The 26,604-nt window shown below is 45.1% G+C and overlaps 1 protein-coding gene and 1 long non-coding RNA gene across 5 annotated transcripts in view; one reads left to right on the top strand and one right to left on the bottom strand.

The window, feature by feature from the left end:
- LOC142073160 (uncharacterized) overlaps positions 1-26,604 on the bottom strand; it is a 130,757-nt gene that overhangs the window by 9,466 nt on the left and 94,687 nt on the right. For both annotated transcript variants that reach the window (XR_012669847.1, XR_012669848.1), the window contains one exon: positions 10,356-10,460. This is a non-coding gene — a long non-coding RNA (uncharacterized LOC142073160). The remainder of the gene's footprint in view (positions 1-10,355; positions 10,461-26,604) is intronic.
- KCNMB2 (potassium calcium-activated channel subfamily M regulatory beta subunit 2) overlaps positions 1-26,604 on the top strand; it is a 234,427-nt gene that overhangs the window by 125,304 nt on the left and 82,519 nt on the right. The gene's annotated exons all lie outside the window — the stretch shown is intronic.

Genomic DNA, 26,604 nt, shown 5'->3' with positions numbered 1-26,604 from the left:
ACTCCTCCATCCTCAACAGAGTACACAGACCCTGAGTGTCCAGATCTGGGGCTTGGCTTTATTGGTAACTCATAAACAATAATTCAACATAAATCTCAACCGAAGCTCGTCAGTCCTTGGAGATTTCCCTGCATGACCTCCTCTGTTCTATCTCCCTAGTTTCTTCTCTGTAGAGCTACTCCCATCTCCTTTGTGTCCCAGAGGGCATCAACAAGCCACACTTACCACATTGACTCAGCAGAATTTCAGCAGCTTTAGTTAGGTTTCTAAATATCTGTCAGAATATCCCAGCTGAAGGGCCCTGCTGCCCTGTGTCATGGAGTGTGGGGGAGTCCAGGCCCTGCACGCCTCTTCCTGGGATTCACTGAGGCTCTCAGCCAGCCAGTAAAACAGAAGGTTTATTGGACATCAGAAACACAGTCCAAAACAGAGCTTGTGGGTGCACCCAGGACCCCTCAGTCAAATCCTTCTGGGGGAGCAGGGAGCTTAGACCCCAGCCCTGGGGTTCCCTGTGTTCCTCCACCCAGCCCCAAACTGAAACTAACTCCCCCCAGCAGGCTCTCTCCTGCAGCCTGTCTTCACATTCCTGGCAGAGGTGTTACCTCCCCCTCCCCCTCCTGGCTCAGGTTACAGGCTCTCAGGTCTCCCATCCCCAGGGCACATTCCCAGGTCAACACTCCCCCCTCCCTGCTGAGTCACATCGTCATACCCTGTTCTATGGACCTCTTGTTTTCATGCTGCTCTTGGCAAATGCAGTTTTGATTTTTAAAAAAGACAAAACCTAAAGTGTTCAAAATCCCTCCCACCCCCAGTGTATTGCTTATGTGAACCTCTGGAAGATGACAAGTGTGCTGTTCAACTTGTCAGACCAAACTGATTGTAACAGAAGAGCTTAAAACTGCATTGTAAAGGAGGCATTATCTATGACCTCAGGCAAACTCAGAGGGAAAGAAAGAATATGACTCTTTATATTTAAAATCAATTTTTCAGCATAAACTCAATTGTTACTTATCTTCAGTAGCAGAATTAACATTCAATTAGATTTGCTAAGTAATTCATGGGAATACATTTGATGTGCTAGTGAATTCTGGCAGTGTTTTGTACTCTATTGTTGCAACAGCCAGGATTATGACTAGAGCTAAAAGAAAAGGAGTACTTGTGGCACCTCTCAGTTGTTTCCACTGTCCCACCTCGATTATTCTAGGTTTTGAAACCTCACCATCTCCAGTTGCCTAAGGCTGAAATTTGGAGGGATCAGATGGATCATTAGCATTCAGATTTTGAGTCTAAAGAAATTTAACAATACACAGTATTTTGTGTTGTTGTTTGTTTTCTGCAGAAATGCAACATGCTCAGAGCTGTATAAACCCTTTGTAATGACACCATGTGAAATTCCTGTTTAGTCACGGAAATGAAATGAGAGTTAAAGGAAAAACATCCTGGGGACTGTGAACATTTTGCTGAAACTCAAAGGAAGATTGCTGCTGCTTGTAGAGAGGCACAAACTTTTCCAGATTGATTTGTTGGGAGGGGAGAACGGTTGGAGTGATTCCAGATTTACATCAGTATAACTGCAGAAAGAATGGTTCCCTGTACTTGTAGGTTTAAGAGCTTGCTTTTTACGTCATTTACAACTGTAATTTATTACACAGGAAAACCAGAAGCAAATATCATATATAGTAGGTTTGGAAAACGAGAGACTTTTTTTCTGACTGAACCTCTCACTAACTGTATCTTTTTCTATTTTGTTGATTTCCCCATTTGATTTTTCACCCTATATTGCAATGGAGGTGTAATTAGAGCCATCAGGGGATTTTAAATGGCTTTCACTTAAACAGCTAGCTTTTTAGCTCAATGTAAAGTCAATTACTACAATCATGCAAGATAATGTACAGTAACTTGCTCTAACATTAATTTGACAAAAACATGTTTGGCTCAGTGTGTGCTCCCCAAAGATATGTGATTTGATAAATGAGTGATGTGCATTAGATTTCAACCAGTTGCTCTGAAAATATTAAGTGCCTGATACAGCAAAGTTCTGAGCACTTACAACTCCCATCGAACTACTCAGCTCATGAAGCACTCAGCACCTTGCAGGATCAGCCCTGTAAGCCAGTGAGCATGTATATTTAAAACAACAAGAAAGAGGAACAATAAAGAGGAGACTATAAGGTGGCGAGGAAGGACGGTGACATACACTGACTCTGAGTTGCACATACACAGCACTATAGCCTTCCCACTGCCCTCACACATTTTAGTTAGAGTGTTAGTGGCCAAAGGTTTGGAAAGTCCAAATTATGCATTGGTGCAAATATTTATGATGCATCCTAGATTTCAATAAGATGAGAGAAAAGAGAGAATACGCACAGAAGTATATACATTTTTGTATGTGCTACCAACAGCAGGTCTCGCAATACTGGATATAAAAGGCAAGATTCTCAGTTCATGTAAACTGTCTCCTGCTGGTCTAAATTGCCTTAGATCCATTGATTATGGTGGCACTGTGCCAATGCACACCAGCTGGGGATCTGCCCCCAAGTTTGCATTGCTCATATTAGATACACAGCTCTTGTTAATATTTAGTACTTCTCAGTAATCATCGCCACCAACAAGCAAATATCACAAATGTGAGCTCATACTCCAAGGCCTATAGGTTTCTTGATGAAACAGTGGGCTGTGATCATGTTTAGAAGATCTACATCTGCCTGGGAATGGCTCAGCAAAAGAGTGACATCACTGGTAATGAATGAACAATACTAGTTTATTCACAACATTGCAAAGCTTATCTCTAACTGTAATTTGGCCCAGAGCTACAGCAACCTGGCTGTGAAAGCCAGAAAGGATGTCTGATCTGGAGCCTTTGGAAAAGAGATGGCATCTGTTCTGTGGGTTTAAAGAAAAAAAAATCCTACAGCTGCTATAAGACCAATGTGCTAATGCCGCTTATGGAAAAACTGCTGTTTCTCAAGCAATTCAGTAATCCAGCAGGGTAAACTGGAGTATGTTGATCACGTTTCACAGTGAAAATAGGTAGCATCAATCATAAAAAGGTAAGCAGTAGGGGTCAGGGAAGGCACTAGCAGAGCCCCCTCTAACAATATAAAAAGACTTGTGAATTAGTCACAGGCAGATTAACAAAAGACAGGAACGGTTGGAGAACACTAGTGCATGATGCCAAAAACCACAAGCCATTGAATTAGATCCAGTGCTTAGCAAGCTAAGTGACTATTCATGCTATTAAGACTGAGACTGACAGCAGTTACAAAATTTATTATAGAACATTTACTCTGGATTCAATCAAAAATTGCTCCAGTATAAACTGTGTCAGCTTCATTGACATATCTTTATTAGGGAGACATCTTTGATAGCAGAATTCATTAGGTGTTATAACAGTTAATATCTTTGTATCTTCCTAATACAAATTCAAGTTGCACAGAAACTTTGGAGAAAAATTATTATATTAAGCAGTGCTGTAATTGCCAATGGGTGTAATAAAGAGGAAGGTATAAAATATGTTTATTTTTTGTTCTGCAAAGCCCATTTATAATCCATACGGTATACTACTAACTTAAGGGCTTACTCTGCCTTTGATGAATATGGTTAGCTCTCATTAGCACTAATGAGAATTACACAGGCACATTGTGGGGAGATACACCCTTCAGGCGTTATGCATGTTTCTCTTCATCATTCACATTTTATTTGCTGGAAATGCATGTAGATTTTCAATTTTGACATTGGAAGAAATTGACATGGGTAACTTAACTAACATAGACTGGATCAGGATTCAGCATGGGAACCACTCCCCCCCTATCCTTTCTGGAAACAGAGTGAATTTGAATGTTAAAAGCTGAGAAGAGTCAGAAGGGTGGCCTGCTTGATAGCAGGGTTAAAGCCGCATCTCCTTGCTCAAATCTCAAGAGAAACAGATGCCAACAGAAAACTAGCAACAATGAGAGATGCAGCAGTGAGTTCCACTAACTTCCACCTGCATCTTAGTTTCAGTGAGTGAAACAAAGACTTTGACCCCCTGTCAACCCTTCAGGTGAGCAGAACTCAGAGAACAAGGCACTCACTGCATGTTTCTCAGCAGATCTTTATTGTAGACAGAACTCAGAGAAACTGTACTTAAGGTTGGCAAAGTATTTCCACCCTAAGACCCAGTCTTTACCCACTCATAACTTTCCAATTTTGACCTTGTAAGCTGTTGCTTTCCAAGGTCAGTCTCTGATTGAAGGTGATATTTTTTTTCTGGAGAGTTTGAGACAAAACAGTTGAGCCATTTTTGAATGCAGAGAGTGGGGCAAATAGATTTTACTCATTATAACAAAAACCTCCTGTGACCTTTGTGAGTATAGAAAAGATCTATCTGGAAGCATGTCAGGGTATTAAGTTGAAACTTGGCAGGAAGATAGTCCTCACTGAGGAAGAAGGACTCAGAGTGTTCTGGTTCAGTTCGGTATTCAGTTTTGATTTGTGTGAGCTATGAGCCTTTGACACCTTCACTTTGTGGATGGGGCTGTGCAGTGTGCAATATTAAGCAACATGCAGTGTGAAGGCAGACTTCATTGCCCTTGGGTGGGAAGTGAGGCTGGAGCCTTAGCTAATTCTCTGAACAGCTTGTAAGCGTGCACCAGGACATACATGCTTGATAGTGTATGCATCTTTCCAATTCATTAAAGTGTGCACAGCACAGAGATGTGTATTACTGAATGTACATTTTGTATGTTACCCCGGGCCTTGCCTCAGTCTCTGAACATCTGCTGTGGTAAACTCTGGGCTGATTCAAAGGAGAGCAGGAGAGGTTCCTTCCTGTGAATTTCATATATTGCATGGAAAATGGAGGTGCGGACCCCTTTGGAAATCTTAGGCATAGTCTGAGGATCCCCATGGGTCCGTGGACCACAGATTGAAAACCACTGTTCTATGGAAATGACAACCTTTCGCTGACCCTGAAAGAAGCTGGGGGAAGGCAGACTCAGAGTCCGGTTGCTAGGCAACTGATAGGGACAGAGGAGAGACACTAGTTTGAATAATAGGGCCTCTGCTGGCTTAGGGGAGTTAGGTGCGCCTGATGGCCACCAGCATGCCTGCTCAGAGGAGGAACAGCCAATGTCTGAGAGAAAGGGGGGGTTAGAGTTCAAATGACTGATAGGAAAAAGCCTTGGAAATTAGAGCTAGCCTGACCAATAAGGAAGGTCCTCAGTGAGATGCCCACCTCTCTCACTGTGAGAAAAGAGAAGCCATTTTGCAGGGTGCTTGGAGCCAGCCACTGAGAATACGTCTATCGGGCAAAAAAATACCTGCAGAAGGGAGTCTCAGAGCCCGGGTCAACTGCCTCAGGCTCGTGGGGCTCATGCTATGGGACTTAAAATATCAATGTAGATGTTCCCGCTCGGGCTGGAGCCTGGGCTCTGGGACTTGGCAAGCGGGGAGAGTCTCAGAGCCTGAGAGGGACTGTCCAGACTGTGATTTTTTGTTCCTATGTAAGCGGGGGAATAGTCCCGCTATTGTGGAGAACTTTCCTGGCTTCTTCACTACCCCAGTGAAGTGGGCGAGGGAAAGGATCTGAGCCCTCGCTCCCACTTCCTTTACCCAGTGGCCTCCCTGCCCTTGAGGATTCCCCTTCCACTCTCCTGTCTGGCAGAGTCCTCGTAACCCCAACGAGGCTGGGCCCAGGATTCCTGGGGGGCTCAACCCCTAACCCTGCTGCGGTCACCTAGGACAGGGGCTAGGGTGTCCCCACTCCGGGGTACTCTCTCTGCACTGGGCACTTCTCTGACCCACTGACCATTACATACAATTTGAAGCAAATGTAAGTTATTTAATCAACAATTAATTTTAAAAAGAATAAGGGGAAATGGGAAAGTTAAAGGAAACACATCAACCCGCTCTGTGGCAGGGAACATCACAAACAGTGTCTCTGGAATGTCAGGGCAGTCCACAGTCTGTTCCTTGTAAGTCCCAGGCCTCCTTCTCAGGCCCTGGCTGTGCTGCAGGGATGCTGTGGGTTGGACACTTGCTCTGGTGGTGGCCACATGTTCTCAGGCTCTAGGTGGCAGGGCCCTTCTTCCCAGTGTCGCCCCCGCCCTGTCGGGGTTACATATCCCCCTCCGAGTCTGGCCTGCAGAGCTTCCTGGCTGAGGCGTCTCCCTGTGCTGGGCCCACTGCCCAGGATCCCCCCTTGCTCTCCCCAGCTGCTCACGACACCCGGCTCCGGACTGCTCCGCTCCAGCTCCAGCTCCACTCTGTCTTAGCTCTAGCTCCACTTTACCTCAGCACGGCTGCTGCTCTGCCTCCAGCTCCATGGGCTGCTTCTCTGGCCCCTCTGGCTCTGGTTGCTACAGCTCTGCTCCCAGGACAGGTCTGCTCTGCAGGCTGCTTCTGTGACTCTGCTCCCAGCACTGACCTGCTTTGTGGGCTGTTTTTCTGGCCCCTCTGGTGCTGGTTGCTGCAGCTCTCCTCCCAGGCTAAGTCTGCTCTCTCTGGGCTGTGCCTCTGGCTTTGGGGCTGCAGCTCTGCTCCCCGGACAGGGTCTGCTCTCTCTGGGCTGCTTTTCTGGTCCCTCTGGATCTGGCACAGCTCTGCTCCCCAGCTCAGCTCGGGCCCCTGCTTTCTCCGTAGCTTGACCCCACTCTGTCTGACCCAGCTCACACGGAGGACAGGACCTCCCTGGTCTCTTGACTTCCTGATTAGCCTGCCCACCCTGTCATTCAAGCTGACCTGGAGCATTGGCCTCTCCCATTGTTCCTGAGGACTGTCAGTCTTGGAGTCCTGATTCCCCATCGACCCTTACCCTTTGAGTACTGGGAGCTAGCAACTAAAACGCCCCCACTGAATGTTAGTAAGGGGGCAACAGTCCCCTTACACGTAGCACGAGCCTGAGTCAGTTAACCTGGGCTCTGAGACTTGCTGCTGCAGGGTTTTTTAGCAGTATAGATGTACCCTGACAGGGTAGCGCCCACTGCTAGTGAGATTGGGAGTCCCAGGCCTGTATGCAGGGTTCCCCCCTGAAAACTTGCCTCTGGATACGTAGAAACAATATCCCTAAACTTGTTCCTTTCCCTGTTCAAGGTGACTCACAGTTCATAGAATTTTGTTGGGAAAATACCCTCCCCAGTCAGGCTGAGTTAGTCCTTCATCTCCCCAGTAAATCAGTTACCACATGGCAGCTAACTACTCTTGCTGCTAGTTTAGGGTTGCCGTACCCATCGGTTGTGATTGTATCTGAGTACTAAGGTAGGAGATTAGAATGAGGACATTTGAGGATAGTTATTATAATCTGTACCTGATCCCTGCATCCCTTTATGGTGAGGAGTCATCTCGAAAACAGAAGTCATCTGACATGTTTGAAGAGGATGCCTGTCAACTGCAGCTGCTGAGGAGTCTGAATTCAGCTCTGAGCCTGAGGATGGTTTGAGGAGTTTTGAGTGCACCATCTTTTAGTTAGTCAGTCAGGGGAATTGTTTGTGAGACCTTTATTCCCCCAACTGTGTCCTCAAGCCACAGGGTAAGGCCTTGGGGATTTTATTACTTACCATCTATTAAGCCTGGTGGAGGGACTTACCATCTTATCCCATGTGTGAGTCTTTGGGGCTGTACTGAACCAAATCAGCCAAATTACTTATTGCTTCTATAGAAGATGTAGCTTTCTTAAGTTGTCAAGGGCCCCCACAACATACACGTACCAACAGGACTCTAAATTTTATTCCTGCTACATTCAGTCACATGACTAGGAGTTTTGGGGAAATTCATAAGTATTGGGTTGGGAGGGCATCAGTAACCCAGAAAGTATTGGTTTACCCTGCTATGTCGTATTTACTTCCTGTTTAATGCAATTACTCTGTTGACTATTGTCAACTCCAGTCTGTCTCACCACCCAGGCAAACCTGCCCTTGTGACAGAGGATCCCTTACACCAAAAATCATGTCAATATTCAGGTTACTCCCAGTTCCAAAGGACCAGTCACTTACCCCAGATAAAGTGCACCCTAGATCTCTCACCAAAGACAACAATTGTAGCCAATCCTATAATAAACTAACTAAAGGTTTATTAACTAAGAAAAAGAACAAAAATAATAGTTATTTACAAGGTTAAAGCAGGTAAACATATACACACAAATAAGATACAGTCTTAGGTTCCAAAGGCTGCTGTAATATGCAAACTATATAACCTTTAGGGCTAACTCAAGTCATGCAGCTTGCGGATCCCTTTGTCTTTGTCCTTTGATGTTTCACAATGGCTTGTTTGGATTCAATGGGCCTTCTTCTTGTGTGCAGGACCAGTTCTTTACACTAATTAATGCTGCTTTCCTGTTTGGTGAGTTACAGAATTACAGAGGTTTACAGCGCAAACACTCAATATAACTGTATACCATAGGCTACTGATGTTATAATTGAGATCAATACATATAGCATCCTAGAAGCATTTCATCATGACTAAACACATTTTTATCAACTAAATATCTATTTTAACAATGCTAACATACCGGTGAGTCAGACTGACTTCCAGGTATGCATTTGTCAGTGTTCAGTGAGGCCTAGGGGCGCTGGCATGAGCTGGCACCTGGTGTGATTGTGTTATTCCTTGGAAATCTCCAACTAACTCAGAGTTACCCTGTGATTAGAATTATCCTTCTAAGCTGCCCTGGTGATCCTGTCAGGAAGGAGTGAGGGGGTGGAGGCACCGCCAAGTAAATATATCTGGGAAGAGAATAAGGAAGTTACAGCCTGCTGAGCTGGAGGCAGGATCCAGATGAACCCAGGCCCATCCATCAAAACTCATAAGGAGACTGATGTTACAAGAAGTAGCCAAGTGGACAGGGCACTGCACAACATTTAAAGGTGCTCAGAGAAGGGGCAGGAGCTCTTGCTTTAAACCCTGTGCACTTTTACCTATTAATTAATTTCATGGGACTCCCTTTGCCTGGTATACGTGTGCCACACTTGCAAAAGATGTTTTGTGTCAGCCTTTAGTCCACACAGAGGAAAATAACCTGTTGCTGCTGCCAGCTAATAGAACTGCTCCTTTAGCTTTCATGGTAGAGATCTGTGCTTTGTTGATGAAGATTCTGGTTTCAACCCCAGCTGGTGACCCATGGCATGTGGGGTTGTTAAATACACAGAGTAGTGTGCAATTTTCATAAAATGCCCCTTTCTACCTTTAATCAACTGCCTCCCAGGCCTGCACCTCAGGAGTTCCTGGCTTCCAATTCTTGTTCTAATCTCTCCTTTCTCACAAGGAGGACTGGATAAGTTTTGCTAGAAATTGTAGCCATATATGGAGGCCCTGGACATATTGCAAACCTGTAACTTAGACCACTAAGGCCATTCCCTATAGGCTTTAAAGAAATGGGTTTTTCCGGACTGATGAAGTCAAGGTGAGCCTCTTAATGCACAGTACACAGTGACTTGAATGTGAATGCACTATCCTTAGTACCCGGTAGTCAGTTTTGGTAAACAGCATATCTAATTCTCCAGAGGCTGTTAGAGCAGTAAAACTTGCAGTAAGTTCTTATTGCAATGGACAGATGCAAAAAACACCTTACAGATGTTGATTTTCAAAAGCTGCCTTAGGAATAGAATTCCCTCTGATGGTGAGCAGGGAAAACAGAAGTATAGATGTTGGCAAATGACATGGTGCATTTAACTAAAACTCTAACTGGAATAAGACAAATGGGGATTGACAGACCTGTTGTTCTAACACAAAGTTTATCATTGTCTCTCTGGAAATGAGGTGTTCTTTCCTATGTAGACTTGCAAACATGAAAAGACAAGAACTGGAATCTCAATTATACAAAGTACAGTAGGACAAGGGCACTATGTTTAATGTCTGCCAACACTTCAAAACCCTCAAGACACAATTTTGACTAAAAATCTAAAATGCAAATTGAACTGTACTTTTGACAACTCAGAGGCTCAAAAAGAATAAAAGAAAAGAGTTTCCCACAATGGTTTCCGAAATATCAGGCATGTTATTGTTAACGCTATGTAAGAAGTGGACATTAATTAATGCTAAATTGCAAGGAAATTCCTATAGTGTAACATATTTCACCCCCGCAGCCACACCAAGGAATTCATTATGAATAAAGGAATTAAAAATATATATCAAAAGGCAAAGTTAATGATTTTCCTCTTATTCAGTGTGAGCAAATATCCCCACTAGACTAAACTGAGAGGATAAGTATATCTCAGTTTTTGCTGAAGGATAAGACCATAGCCCTTAACGATGCCTTATGCTGGGGATGAAAGATTTATCAGGAGATTAATAGGGACGGGCTCTGTGTCCTTGAGCAAATCACTTAAACTCTTTTCTGCTCCTTGTTTTTTCATCTGCAAAATGGGGATAGTAATACTTACCTCACAGGGACCTAGGTTGTAAGCACTTTATGACAGGGACCGTCATTTTGTTCTGTGTTTGTACAGCGCCTAGCACGATAGGGTCCTGGTCCAGGGCTGAGACTCCTAAGCACAACCACAATACAAAAATAAATAATAATAATAATAATGTTGTGAGCAATAATTAGTTATGTTAGTTAAGCACTTGGAACATGAAGCCCTAAATACTGATAGATACTAAGTAGTATAGGCAGGACTGGTAATGCCACATATTATTAAGATTGTCTGACACTTACCATTGTAACACCCAATTTTCTGTTGCTTATAACTTTGTCAAATTATAACTGTTTGGGCTGAAATTCTTCATGCCAATTTTTCTGCCTCAGGATTTTTGGAAAACTTCCGCCAAAACGGTTTGACCGTTGCTGAGAATGAGACGAGGGGAAAATATGTTGTTTTGCCCATGTTAAAAAAATCCCAGCAATCTTTCCTTTAAAATAGCCCACTGTCCTCCCATTGTACTTTGGAGCAGGAACTTGACCAGTGCCGGGAGGGTGCCCTTTGCTACCCCTGTGAAAATCCACCTTTATCTGGCCCAGTTATAAGCCTTTGAAAAACCTTGCTCACGCGTGCTCAAGAGAATTCTTAGATTTTATCAGCTAAAATTCCCGAAGATTCCATATGCTCTGAGCATGCTCCGGGCCAGGGCTAAGAAGGATTTTCCCTACAATTGCAGCTTTGCTCTGCTGTGGGCCATGCCAGGTCTGGGTGTCTGAACTGAGAACAGGGAGACTATCTTTCCTGTGCTCTCAGTGGCCGCCCCCTGCTGGGCCCAGGCAATGTGGAGGAGGAAGCTGTGTGATTCAAAAGCAAGGGGGCAAGAGTTGGACCTGCAGGGAGAGTAGATTGGGACAAGAACAGAGGAGGTTTATGGGAGTGGGGGAGAGAAGGAAACTAAGACTGGGAGTCAGAGAAAGATTGGGACCACTTAGACAAGGCGACCAGGACAGGGAGCTAGTGGGTGAGGGGAAGACTGAGATCCGATTAAGAGCCAGGGGGAGACGATGACTGGGGTGATAAGCCTGAGGAGTGGAGATGGTTACTGGCTAGGTGAGGACTCTGGGAGAAGGAAGCAGGGATGGGGAAGAGATAGGCCTAAGATAGGGATGGGTTGGAGGAGATGGGGCAGAAGGGGTCAATCTTAGGGACAGAACAGTCTGTGCCCACTGGAGCACACAACCTTCCGGAGCCTGAAATGGGACTCAAGATTCCTGAGTCTCACCCTTCCTTTGCTGTCAGTAAATATGGGTGAAACCACCTGGCAAAGTGTCCAATCTCCCTCTACTGCCGGTCCACATAGAAGATGACAACTATTGCTATCAGTTACCATGTTAGCTCATGTGGCAAAGGTTCCAGTCTTGCTGTTGAACCTGTGGGTGTCAATATGATGTTATGGAATTTCTAGTTTTTTTATTTTTTTTTAAACCTAGGAAATTGCACACACAAAGCTACCTTAAAAGAACATTATTAAGTTAAGAAAGTCAAGCACTCAACTGTTAGGAAATATCAGAATTAAGGTTGCCTGGGCAATCTTAATTTGTCCCCCTTATTCATTTTTTCCATAGGACCCCTGTCCATTCAGTGCAAAGAATGGACAGGCTCCTTGAATGAGCAACTCATGTGCCCCATACTTGTGGGGGCAGGTCTCACATGGGTTCACAACTCAATGATGGGACCAGAGCGGGAGGAAATTCCCTGCCTGACCCCTGGGTCAGCAATAGGACTGGTGGTGCTGTATTTGGCAGCTTGGGGTCTGAAAAGCTTAAGACAGGGGAGGGAAAACTATGGCCCGCAGGCCAGATCCGGCCCATCAGGCATTTCAATCAATTGCCAGCCCCGTGGCGCAGAGGGACTAAGGCAGGCTCCCTGCCTGCCCTGGCCCCGCGCCACTCCCGGAAGTGGACAGCACCACATCCCTGCAGCCCCAGGGTGGGAGGGGGGGTCAGAGGGTTCTGTGCATTGCCCTCGCCTGCAGGCAGCACCCCCCGCAGCTCCCATTGGCCGGGAACGGGCAACCATGGTCAATGGGAGCTTTGGGGGTGATATCCACAGGCGAGGGCAGCACATGGCGGAGCCGCTTGTCCCACCCCACCCCCAGGAGCCATTGCCGGACATGCTGGCCACTTCCGGGAGTGGCACAGGGCCAGGGCAGGCAGGGAGCCTGCCTTCGCCCTGCTGTGCACCACTGCCATCCCAGAGCCACTCAAGGTGAACGGTGCCGGACCAGAGCCCGAAGCCCTCCTGCACCCCGCACCCCAACCTCCTGTCCTGAGCCCCCTGCTGCACCCCTCCTGCACCCCAACCCCTTGCCCTGAGTCCCTTCCTGCACACCTCACCCCCTCCAACACCCCGCACTCCCTCCTGCACCTCAACCCCCCGCCCCACATTCATGGCCCTGCATACAATTTCCCCACCCAGATGTGGCCCTCAGGCCAGAAAGTTTCCCCTGGCTTAAGGGCAAGCACAATTATAAGACAAGGTGAGAAAATGGTTCAACAAACCACAAAGAAACAATGAGATTGCTGTGGTGAGTTTTTGCATCGCTGATGTCACTTCGGCGGTGTAGCTTAGATGAATTTTGAATGCTGCTTGTGTGTAATACCTTCATCCCAAACTCATGCTGATTAAACCTATTAACCACACCAGGCCATCATATAGCTCTATCTCTTTCTCTCAGACATCAGTATATGTGTGTGCTTATGTATGTTTTGACCCAGCTTCTGAGCAACAAGGAACTGTTGGATTCAGGAGCAGAGGTTTGATCCTTTAGGAGAGCAGTGAGTTGAGACTGACACAGGCTACTCTGACCTAGTCTAATATATTTAGTGTGTGTAAATACAGCTTTTTTCTCATAGATGTTACAAACTACTTTCAATCCTAGCAGATCTGAGTTCAAATTTGCACATGACTGTTACTGTCACCAACAGTGGCCCAGCTGCTGTCACTCTCTGTATTCAACCTCCACCACACAGACATTAAAGGTGGAATAATCAAAAGCACTTTGTGCTGCTAACTCCATTCCCGATGAAGTCAATGATAAAACTCCCCTTGCCTTCAATAGGAGCCGGATTAGGCCAACACAGAGCACTTTTGGAAATCCCGCTATAAATCCTTTATGCCTGTTGCCCTTTTTGACTCAAGTGACAAGTCAAAGTGTGGGGCCCTAGGGATGTTCCAGCTGGGAGTAGAAATTGATGGAGTCTTGTGTATTTACACGGAATGTACAAAGTCCTGCTTCTCCATAGGCAGGAGGAACCAAGAACAAACAGAGCAGTTTCTCAGCTTACAGTCCCAAGCCTCTAGCCAACACCAGATGCAAAACCTCTCTCACTAGCTTTTTCCAGGGTCACTCTGTGTTCACAGGCTACAGCTTGGCTTTCTGGCTTTTTGCCTCTGTCTCTCCTGCCCTTCTTGCCTGTTCTCAGTTTTTGTGTGTTCTCCCATCCGTCTCTCTCTCTCACACACACACACTACTCAGCAAAACCCCTCTGCTCACTCAGTCTAAATGCCTGGGTGGGTTCACAATCCTTTAGTCCTATGTGTGGGGCTTGTGATTAACTTATCCTCAGAATTATGTTATTTGAGGGGTGCATTCACCTGCAATCTTAAAGAGACCCATGAAGTCACCCGTATCTGTCAGCATAACAGTGCCCGTGTACCGATGGACATCAGTGAAAATCACATTGGTAACAGGGGATGGAAAAGCATCTGGATTTGTCCTGGGTTAGGACAGCTGTGTCTTCAGTTGTTTTTCATCACAAAAGGAAGTCTATTAGGATTTCATAATCTTCCTTACAAACAAGGCTCCAAAACCTCAGCTTCTGTAAACCATGGACTTCTAAGGAGCTACACTAATTTACACCAGCTGAGGATCCAGCCCAAAGGCTAGTGTCTTCTCTTAACCACTTCTCAGTTTCAAAGACATCCATTGCCCTTGCAAATTAACCCAACTCAACACTCAGCTAGATGTATCTGCAATGGCTGTTAACCTCTTTTCTGGGTTCCCATCTCCGATATTTATTTCAGTAAAGTTCTTGCTTTCAGATCTTTAACACTTCTGCTATTCATGCTTCCATTTGTCTTTGCAGCTTAGATTGAACAATATGCCCTCACATTATTTCTGTCATTGCCCTGCATGTACCCTGTGCGTATATCCCTGAAGGTAAAATTCCATGCGACTAAAAGAAACCTATGTTGTCATGTAAATAATAACAGGTAGTTCCCCTGTTCAGAGAAGATAATTAGGGGGGGAATTAATGTAGCATCAGATGAATTTCCATTGTTACAATTATGCATTGAATTTAAAAAAAAAAAAAGATGTCATGCAGACAATCTTTATAGTCCTTATGGACAATCAGTACAAAAGAACAAAGAAAAATAATTTCAATAAAACAGTTTGCCCCAAGCAAGAAATATGCTTAATGAATCATACATGAGAAAAGATAGTTATTTGATGTAAAATGGAATTGTGACCTTGCTGCAGGAATGTTCATTACCTAACGCCACAGAAACCAAATTAATGGACTTCTGAATGGTGCACACACAAAAAATCATTCTGCTTCACGGCATTTGTTTGCTGACAGCGAGGTTTGGGAAGGGACATTTTGTGTTATTGGTTATAAAATGGATTTCAAAAGGAATTCGGTATGTCCTTTAAGATGTTACAGAAAATGAAGGTAAATACTGGGAGTCAAGCCTTTGGAAATATTTATTGGCTCAGCAGAGGTTGCCCAGGGACAAAACACTCAGTGGCTTAATACAGTAATAAATGATACATAGATAGATAGATAGATTACATAAAAGTAAACCTATCAATTATGCATCTAGCTGTCCTTCTGCATACTCAAATACCTAAGCTATAAATGTGGACATTTGTAACATGATTTCATGAGCATTTATGCGTGTTCAATAGCCGTTTGCTGATCAGGTCCACAGTGTACTTTTGAAGTAAATGTAATGCCAGTGAAAGGTAGTGAATTCACAGCTCTGGAAGCTGAAGTCCCTTTTCATTTATGCAGTGAACAGAGGGAGCCTGGGCCAAAGCAAAGGAAGCTTCTCCTATGCTAATAAAGACTAGCTGAAATGATTCCTTTCTTCAGTTTCCATGGCCCATTCAGTCCTTGGCTTGTCCTGCTGAGACTGCTTTAAAAAAGGTGCCGGTTGTGGTGCTGGATTTCCTGAGAGGCCTGGCAGCTTCTCTAGGAGATAGACTGAGACCACAAAATCTTTTTTCGGAGGCTACTGAGCCATTGTTTTTGTTTTTAAAGAGCTAGCAGAGTCCTGCAGCTGTGGAGGGAATTCTGTCTGAAGAATGACCTCAGGACTCATGTGCTCTTGGACCCTAATTCATAGAATCATAGAATCATAGAATATAAGGGTCGGAAGGGACCCCAGAAGGTCATCTAGTCCAACCCCCTGCTCGAAGCAGGACCAATTCCCAGTTAAATCATCCCAGCCAGGGCTTTGTCAAGCCTGACCTTAAAAACCTCTAAGGAAGGAGATTCTACCACCTCCCTAGGTAACGCATTCCAGTGTTTCACCACCCTCTTAGTGAAAAAGTTTTTCCTAATATCCAATCTAAACCTCCCCCACTGCAGCTTGAGACCATTACTCCTCGTTCTGTCATCTGATACCATTGAGAACAGTCTAGAGCCATCCTCTTTGGAACCCCCTTTCAGGTAGTTGAAAGCAGCTATCAAATCCCCCCTCATTCTTCTCTTCTGCAGGCTAAACAATCCCAGCTCCCTCAGCCTCTCCTCATAACTCATGTGTTCCAGACCCCTAATCATTTTTGTTGCCCTTCGCTGGACTCTCTCCAATTTATCCACATCCTTCTTGAAGTGTGGGGCCCAAAACTGGACACAGTACTCCAGATGAGGCCTCACCAATGTCGAATAGAGGGGAACGATCACGTCCCTCGATCTGCTCGCTATGCCCCTACTTATACATCCCAAAATGCCATTGGCCTTCTTGGCAACAAGGGCACACTGCTGACTCATATCCAGCTTCTCGTCCACTGTCACCCCTAGGTCCTTTTCCGCAGAACTGCTGCCTAGCCATTCGGTCCCTAGTCTGTAGCTGTGCATTGGGTTCTTCCGTCCTAAGTGCAGGACCCTGCACTTATCCTTATTGAACCTCATCAGATTTCTTTTGGCCCAATCCTCCAATTTGTCTAGGTCCTTCTGTATCCTATCCCTCCCCTCCAGCGTATCTACCACTCCTCCCAGTTTAGTATCATCCGCAAATTTGCTGAGAGTGCAATCCACACCATCCTCCAGATCATTTATGAAGATATTGAACAAAACCGGCCCCAGGACCGACCCTTGGGGCACTCCACTTGATACTGGCTGCCAACTAGACATGGAGCCATTGATAACTACCCGTTGAGCCCGACAATCTAGCCAGCTTTCTACCCACCTTGTAGTGCATTCATCCAGCCCATACTTCCTTAACTTGCTGACAAGAATACTGTGGGAGACCGTGTCAAAAGCTTTGCTAAAGTCAAGAAACAATACATCCACTGCTTTCCCTTCATCCACAGAACCAGTAATCTCATCATAGAAGGTGATTAGATTAGTCAGGCATGACCTTCCCTTGGTGAATCCATGCTGGCTGTTCCTGATCACTTTCCTCTCATGCAAGTGCTTCAGGATTGATTCTTTGAGGACCTGCTCCATGATTTTTCCAGGGACTGAAGTGAGGCTGACTGGCCTGTAGTTCCCAGGATCCTCCTTCTTCCCTTTTTTAAAGATAGGCACTACATTAGCCTTTTTCCAGTCATCCGGGACTTCCCCGGTTCGCCACGAGTTTTCAAAGATAATGGCCAATGGCTCTGCAATCACAGCCGCCAGTTCCTTCAGCACTCTCGGATGCAACTCATCCGGCCCCATGGACTTGTGCACGTCCAGCTTTTCTAAATAGTCCCTAACCACCTCTATCTCCACAGAGGGCTGTCCATCTCTTCCCCATTTTGTGATGCCCAGCGTAGCAGTCTGGGAGCTGACCTTGTTAGTGAAAACAGAGGCAAAAAAAGCATTGAGTACATTAGCTTTTTCCACATCCTCTGTCACTAGTTTGCCTCCCTCATTCAGTAAGGGGCCCACACATTCCTTGGCTTTCTTCTTGTTGCCAACATACCTGAAGAAACCCTTCTTGTTACTCTTGACATCTCTGGCTAGCTGCAGCTCCAGGTGCGATTTGGCCCTCCTGATAACATTCCTACATGCCCGAGCAATATTTTTATACTCTTCCCTGGTCATATGTCCAACCTTCCACTTCTTGTAAGCTTCTTTTTTATGTTTAAGATCCGCTAAGATTTCACCATTAAGCCAAGCTGGTCGCCTGCCATATTTACTATTCTTTCGACTCATCGGGATGGTTTGTCCCTGTAACCTCAACAGGGATTTCTTGAAATACAGCCAGCTCTCCTGGACTCCTTTCCCCTTCAAGTTAGTCCCCCAGGGGATCCTGGCCATCCGTTCCCTGAGGGAGTCGAAGTCTGCTTTCCTGAAGTCCAGGGTCCGTATCGTGCTGCTTACCTTTCTTCCCTGTGTCAGGATCCTGAACTCAACCAACTCATTTCATGATCAACTATCATCTATCAACTATGATCATTTCATGATCAACAATCATCAACTCATAGAACTCAACCAACTCAACCAATTCCTACAAGGCACTGGGCACCCTCAATTCCCACTTTCTCTGATGGGAGTCGAGGATGTTCTAGCCCAACACAAGGGGTTCTTAGAACCACACGGATGGCCTGATCCTAAGCCTTTTGAATCAAGCCCAGAATCAGTAAATAGATAGTCGGTGGCTTGCAGTCACATTCTCTGCTGGTGTTATTTAGTGCTGCTCTACGAAGTCAACTGATCTGTACCAGCAGAGAATTTAATGCCTGGCTTCTGAAGAAGGTAAAAGAAAGGAGTTCAAGTACCTACATCCTGACCCCCTCCACTACCCTATCCATGGAACAATAGAAACAGCCTCTGATAATGATATAGGTAGCATTTTGGGAGGAAAGGTACTGCAGGAGTGGATCCTGCTCCTGAAGGGTATAGATTGGTTGTAAAGGAAGTGATGAACTCACAATGATATAGAATGCAATGATCTACTCTCTCACAGCTGGAGGATCTGCTGTCAAAAATTTACATGGGGAAAGACTATAAATGTGAGCTCACCCATCGTGTTTTGGGCAGATGTAACGGAGTAATGGCTATAAGTAATCATGGCTCCAATGGAGTAAAAGTGTGCTCTAATGGAGTAAATATTCTTTCTGGAGTTTGTTGTTATTGTTCTTTTTTAACAAAGATCACACATGGGAGGGTTGTAAAATACCTATAGGTATGTCAAATGTTAAAATTATTAGGCAAGTATGTGCAGTAAAAGAAATACTTCTGCAAATGGAAAACCCAAGGCATCTATGCCTTCAGAATGTTATTGGCATTTTAAACCATGATAATTGCTTCATAATGTAAGTAATTTCATTGTGAATATGAACACTGTAGGCAATGTATACTGTATCAGCTGTAGCTTCTACTTTGACTTTAATAATTTCCCTGAACAAAATAATCATTTTAACATATTTAACTATAATTTATGACATAACACGTTGCATATTTTTAAAAATGAGTTCATTTAATGGTCAAACACAGGCTCACTAAAGATATATGGTTATATCTAGGAATGTCTACGTGTGCATACGTATATAAACTGGGCCAGATTTCAGTCTTGCTTACCTTGGTGAGGTCAACAGACTAACTTCAGTGTGAAACTGATGTAAGTGGCAATAGAATAAAGGTCTGATTTCCAGAAACAGTGGAGCAATGAAAGTCAATACAGTAGCGATTAGCACTTCTGAAAATCAGGCAGTCTGCATGTATGTTGGTGTGTGTGTTTTATAGGCAGAGCTGGTAGCACCAACTATAGTTAAGATTACCCAACACTTTCTATTATAAACCCCTGTTTTAAGTTGCTTATATCTTTGCCAAATTCACCATTCAGGCTGAAATTGCCCATGCTGACTGTCTGCCTCAGGCTGAACTTCTGGGGGAAAGTTTCAGCAAAAATGGTGCACCTGTTTCCAAGAACAAGATTAGGGGAAAATAAGGTGTTCTGTGCATTTAAAATTCTTACAACCATTTAATTTAATACCTCTAGCACTTCCATGCTTTGGAGCAGGGACAAGGAGTCTGGGAAGGAGACTGGGCCAGGGAGCTGATGGAAGGGTGTGGGAAAGGAGAGACGAGGACTTGCTAGACAAGGAGACCGGAACTGGGAGCTGGGGAGGAGAAATGGGGTGAGGAAGATTGAGCTTGCGCAAGAAGTAGTGGAGGAGACTGTAACTGGCTGAGCAAGAAGACTGGAACAAGAAGTGTGGGCAGGGCCTGGTAAGATGAGCTGGAAAGGCATAGGAGACTGGATCTCACACAGGGACCCCCTAGGAGCCGGAGAGGAGAATTTGGGAAGAGACAGGACCAGGGTGGAGGGTTGAGAGGAAGAAGGGAACTGGGGTAAAAGGGTTTGTGATCACAAGAGAACACTCCCTCCAGAATCTGCATCCAAGATTCCTGGGTCTTGCATTCCTCTTTTGTCAGCAGATATCTGTGAAACTCACTGACTACTCTCCCTCTAGTGGCTGGTCTAAATAGAGGATGACAACCTACTACAGGTTTCAGAGGAACAGCCGTGTTAGTCTGCATTCGCAAAAAGAAAAGGAGTACTTGTGGCACCTTAGAGACTAACCAATTTATTTGAGCATGAGCTTTCGTGAGCTACAGCTCACTATATCAGATGCATACCGTGGAAACTGCAGCAGACTTTATATATACACAGAGAATATGAAACAATACCTCCTCCCACCCCACTGTCCTGCTGGTAATAACTTATCTAAAGTGATCAACAGGTGGGCCATTTCCAGCACAAATCCAGGTTTTCTCACCCTCCACCCCCCCCACACAAATTCACTCTCCTGCTGGTGCTAGCCCATCCAAAGTGACAACTCTTTACATAATCAAGTCGGGCTAAAACTTCAATCCATCGGTGATCTTCCTAATAACACCATCCTGGCTACTATGGATGTAGAAACCCTCTACACCAACATTCCACACAAAGATGGACTACAAGCCGTCAAGAACACTATCCCCGATAATGTCACGGCTAACCTGGTGGCTGAACTTTGTGACTTTGTCCTTACCCATAACTATTTCACATTTGGGGACAATGTATACCTTCAGATCAGTGGCACTGCTATGGGTACCCGCATGGCCCCACAGTATGCCAACATTTTTATGGCTGATTAAGAACAACGCTTCCTCAGCTCTCGTCCCCTAAAGCCCCTACTCTACTTGCGCTATATTGATGACATCTTCATCATCTGGACCCATGGAAAAGAAGCCCTTGAGGAATTCCACCATGATTTCAACAATTTCCATCCCACCACCAACCTCAGCCTGGTCCAGTCCACACAAGAGATCCACTTCCTGGACACTACAGTACTAATAAACAATGGCCACATAAACACCACCCTATACCGGAAACCTACTGACCGCTATTCCTACCTGCATGCCTCCAGCTTTCACCCTGACCACACCACACGATCCATCGTCTACAGCCAAGCTCTGTGATACAACCGCATTTGCTCCAACCCCTCAGACAGAGACAAACACCTACAAGATCTCTGTCAAGCTTTCTTACAACTACAATACCCACCTGCAGAAGTAAAGAAACAGATTGATAGAGCCAGAAGAGTTCCCAGAAGTTACCTACTACAGGACAGGCCTAACAAAGAAAATAACAGAACGCCACTAGCGGTCACCTTCAGCCCCCAACTAAAACCCCTCCAACGCATTATTAAGGATCTACAACCTATCCTAAACGATGACCCAACACTCTCACAAGTCTTGGGAGACAGGCCAGTCCTTGCCTACAGACAGCCCCGCAACCTGAAGCAAATACTCACCAACAACCACATACCACACAACAGAACCACTAACCCAGGAACTTATCCTTGCAACAAAGCCCGTTGCCAATTGTGCCCACATATCTATTCAGGGGACACCATCACAGGGCCTAATAACATCAGCCACACGATCAGAGGCTCGTTCACCTGCACATCCACCAATGTGATATATGCCATCATGTGCCAGCAATGCCCCTCTGCCATGTACATTGGTCAAACTGGACAGTCTCTACGTAAAAGAATAAATGGACACAAATCAGATGTCAAGAATTCTAACATTCATAAACCAGTCGGAGAACACTTCAATCTCTCTGGTCACGCAATCACAGACATGAAGGTCGCTATCTTAAAACAAAAAAACTTCAAATCCAGACTCCAGCGAGAAACTGCTGAATTGGAATTCATTTGCAAATTGGATACTATTAATTTAGGCTTAAATAGAGACTGGGAGTGGCTAAGTCATTATGCAAGGTAGCCTGTTTCCTCTTGTTTTTTCCTACCCTCCCCCCCGCCCCAAAATGTTCTGGTTTAACTTGGATTTAAACTTGGAGAGTGGTCAGTTTAGATGAGCTATTACCAGCAGGAGAGTGAGTTTGTGTGTGTATGGGGGTGGGGGGGATGTGAGAAAACCTGGATTTATGCAGGAAATAGCCCGACTTGATTATGTAAAGAGTTGTCACTTTGGATGGGCTAGCACCAGCAGTTGAGTGAATTTGTGTGGGGGGGTGGAGGGTGAGAAAACCTGGATTTGTGCTGGAAATGGCCCACCTGTTGATCACTTTAGATAAGCTATTACCAGCAGGACAGTGGGGTGGGAGGAGGTATTGTTTCATATTCTCTGTGTATATATAAAGTCTGCTGCAGTTTCCACGGTATGCATCTGATGAAGTGAGCTGTAGCTCATGAAAGCTCATGCTCAAATAAATTGGTTAGTCTCTAAGGTGCCACAAGTACTCCTTTTCTTTTTGCGAACCTACTACAGTTATCCATTACTCCATTAGCTCAAGCGGCAGAGGTCTCTGCTGTGGATATAAAGCTTCCAACCTTGCTGATGAACCATGTGGGTGACAATACAATGCCATTGGATGGAATTTCTGGGAGGGTGGTTCATTTAACATTTTTAAAAATCTAGGAAATTACACATAAAAACTAGGTTAAAAGAATATTAAGGTTGTAAAGTCAAGCACCCAAAAGCTTTTTGTGTACAATATGTATATATAGTTTACACACAATTTAAGTTTGTGTTCATGGTATATAACATTTAAGGGACAGATCCTCACTTGATGTAAATTGGTGTAGCTCCAGTAACCTCCATGAAGCTAAATTGCTTTACATCCTCTGAGGATGTGGCCCATAATATGCAGAGATGAGCTTAAGCCACGTAGTTTAGATCCAAGATCAGGTCTGGATTTTGAAGCACCACGAAGTGTGGGATTATTCAAATTCACGGTTTCAGTTCAGTTCATTCTAGAAAGAGGCCATAGTAGTAAAATTCAGATCCAAACTTGGAGCATATTTATTTTTAAGATTGGAGGGTTCATATTTGGAAGTCTAGATCAGGATCATCTTTAGCATGACCCATTCACTGCAATCCTTATTCAGGCATAACTCCAGTTACACTGAATGGGAGTCATGCCTGACTAAGGGCTGGATAAGCCCTTCAGGAATTAATCCTATGTGTGTATGTATTTATATCTGGACCTATAACTATACTATATACAGCCTTTAGACCATTTATTAATATTACATTTGTAGCCATTATCACCCCTATTAGCTTGTTGCAATTTTCTGTACTTTCAGTTTTTCAATTACATTGATTATCACATTAAACTTTCCTCATGCTATACGAACAGGCTAAAAATAATAAGTTTGTGTCTTCATAATACAAATGGGCCATTCTCGTTTATAATATCGACAGCACGGTGGGCTCATTTTTCAGCGGTAATGAAACTCTCATCTCAAGAGGTCCAATTCATAAAAACACTTACACAAGCTGCGCACATTTCCTTTTACTCCCACTGATGTTCCTTTTGGTTTAAATCAGATTGCAGATTAGACCTGAGATTGAAAGAAAATGGAAGAACCTCACTGTGTGTTGTACTGAGCAAGTGCAGGGAATCAGGTTTAATGGCAGGAAACACCCCTTTCTATTGCTTAAAACACACACACACACACACACACAAGATTTATGACCACGTGGTCAATGGCATGAGTTCACACAGCTTCGCCATTTGGTTGATTTCCCCAAAAAGCAACAAGCTGCCAGAAGAGAGATGAAGTTGTGCTTAAGCTCATTTTTATTAAAAATATTAACTTTTACCCAAAAGGACCCAGGAAAGAAAATAAGAAAATAGAGGAATGTTTAAGTATTAACTCCCGTTTTAACAAATGAAAGGCAGCACGGAGATTTCATTACTTATTTTGATTCCTCCCAGTGCCTATTCTAAGCCCTAATTCACATCCCAATGATTAAAATGTATAATAAGAAATTAAATCTCCCTCCAAAATATTGCTGCAGATCTTCAGCAGGTGTAAATCAGTCTAGCTCCAGGATCTAGTCCACTAATTCAACTCCCAAATCATCTAACAATCATTCTGCTGCTGCACTGCAGCAATAGCTATACCAACCCCAACTCTGCCTGGTCTCTATGGTCTGTATTGAGCCAGCAAGGCCCTGGCCTGGTCAGGGCAGAGTGCTTACAGAACGCATGCAAGCTCTGCCATTCCCAGTACACGATGCAGCCTGTTCCCCCACCACAGAGCACCTGGCCTTCTCTCCAGGCCAGAGTGAAGTAGCTACAATGCCGTTTGCCCATTATGCAGCCAGCTCTTCAGAGTGGTTTGAACCCCAGGGAGCCGATCCAGCACTCCCCTAAACACAGAGACTGCAATTGTGCCCTCTCATTTTTTAGGGGTGGGTGTGGGTAGGTGGGCCGCGGTTCCTTGTGCTCTCCTCCTCCTTTATCTACCCACTCAGGGAAAGGCCACTACATAGCCGCTTGCTTCCAACCTCCCCAGACTGTCTGAGAAGAGAGTCACTGCTGTGGGTTCAGTTATTGCTGAATAAAAGGGTTCATGGGTGCGTGGTGCGGACAAGGAATGTAAAGATGGCCAGGAATGAACCAACAGTGTCGGTGCACCCGGAAAGCATGGGGAGCTTGTGAGCATGGGGGTACATGCTGCTGCCAACCTTCGGATAAGGACAGTGATTGTCAGGCTTTTAACTTCCGTAGAGGTCCAGGAGAGCTGTTCTAGCAGATGAATCAGGCCAAGTTCGGGGCTCCTCGGGGAGCCCAGAAACATGGAGGTCTTGTCTCAGGATGGTGCATACTGTGTGGCATTCAAGATTTTGAAGCACCTATATAACCAGGCTGGGTAAACCTGAAAATGTTCAAGTTCTGCTTCTAGCCCCAAGTTGGGTAAACCTGGCCCCAACCCAGCTGTGAACTGCCCTGTGATGACAGTCAAGACCTCACCACCTCTTCTTGCAAACCATCATTGGAAGAGCCAATTGCCCAGAACCAGGAGAAGGAAAGAAACTAGAAACCTCCCATTGGATTTAGCCCTCTCCTTCCACCTAGGGCTGAGGGCACAGAACATGTTTTCAGTGGATGGGCATCCAATTCCACAGCACCTAAACTTGTAACACTTTGAGTTCCCTTTGGCAGACACCTTGACACTCATGCTGCCAGCGTAGACCAGCTCAGATTATTACTGTTTTTTGCTCAGCCCAAGTTATAAGCACCTTGCTTTCGATTTCTCTCCTCTGACTTGCTGTCAAAGTTCCTGAACAATTGGTCATCTTTTCAGGGCACCACCATGCTGCTTTGTGGAACAGTGAAAAGGCTGGTTTGCTGGGACAACAGAATGTTGGTCTTGGAAGCGAACGCAGAGCCAATGCTATCCAAACGGACACCTGCCCCAGATGGTTCTATGAATAGGATATCTGTGGCTTTAATATAAGGTCTGAAAGTGACAGGTTAAAATGTGGGTGGGTGACTGGGAACCCTCCTTAACTGCTCATGTGCTCATTAATGAAGAGTGTTTCTAAAACTGCCCATTGGTCTGTGGGTGCCAGGCCATTCAGTGAAGTGTGTGTGAGATCCTGCTACAGCTTTGGAGCCCTCTTCCTGTTAAATCTGCACGACACATCTGTCCATAGATGAATGGGAGTTCTTTATTCTTCCCTCATGTCTCAAAATAGTGTCCAACCCCCTAGGGCAGCACAGCGGCTGGGCACGGAAGAAGAGAATGCCCACCCCTTTCTAGTGCAGACACACAAAACTGGACTTGCTCCCTTGGCAGTCATTGTTTTGACTGGTGAGTTAAATATCATTTGCTTTTCGATTCTCACCTTTGCCCCCTTGTAGTGCCATGCCTGAGAGGTACTCAGCTCATGGTGATAAGCCTAGAACAAATGCCTGGAGAGACAGATCAGCTAGATGTGCCAAGCTCCATCCCACTGCTTGCAGTGAGAACTAAAGGGGCTCTGTACCACTTGGGACATAGCCCATGGCAGTGGTGGGTGTACTAGTCTGGGACAGTTTGAAAGGCTGTACTAATGGGAATGTGTACAACTCACCACGGATATTGTTCCTTTAGCAGATTACCAATGTAATAGCTGAAGGCCAGAGTATCTGAGCTGAGGAAGGCAGCACCATGTTATCAGAACAATGCATTTTTTCTGCCACCAAATGCATGTTCTTTAACTTCGCTCAAATTGCCATTTAACATGTGCCAGAGGAAATCTGGGTGACATTGGGGAAGGTCAGTCAGACACAGGCAGGTGTAATATCGTTCAAGCAGGCAAGTCAAAATAAAGGTTAGTTAAAAGGAACATAATTAGGGCCAATGTTGCTCCCGTGGTGGGGGTGGAGGGTGAATGAGTGCCTAAGGGAGCCAGAGCTACTCCCTAAGAGTGTTGGCACCCCAAGCCTGGGCACTGTTCAGCCTGCCTCCACCTCCATCTAGGGGAAACTGTGGGAAATTACATAAATAAATCACTTGGAAAAATGAAAGCCCTTCTGATTTCTCCAGTGGGCATGAAAAAGGCAGAGTCAGAGCCACACGGAGGCGGGTCATGCTCACCCCTTTCGTTCTCACTGAGATGGGGCATCAGTCCCACCCATCCACTCTCCTTTCCTCTCCTCTTCCTTCCCGTCAGGGACTCATCTTTGCTCCAGCTCCCCTGGGCTCCACCGAGGGATGCAGATGCAGATGTGAGGAGAATAAACGCTTTACTTCCTTGCA

This window comes from Caretta caretta, chromosome 9 (assembly GCF_965140235.1).
Source record: "Caretta caretta isolate rCarCar2 chromosome 9, rCarCar1.hap1, whole genome shotgun sequence".
Classification (NCBI taxonomy): Eukaryota; Metazoa; Chordata; order Testudines; family Cheloniidae; genus Caretta; species Caretta caretta.
The sequence above is the reverse complement of the archived record's forward strand: the minus strand, read 5'-3'. Positions and strand labels throughout refer to the sequence as shown.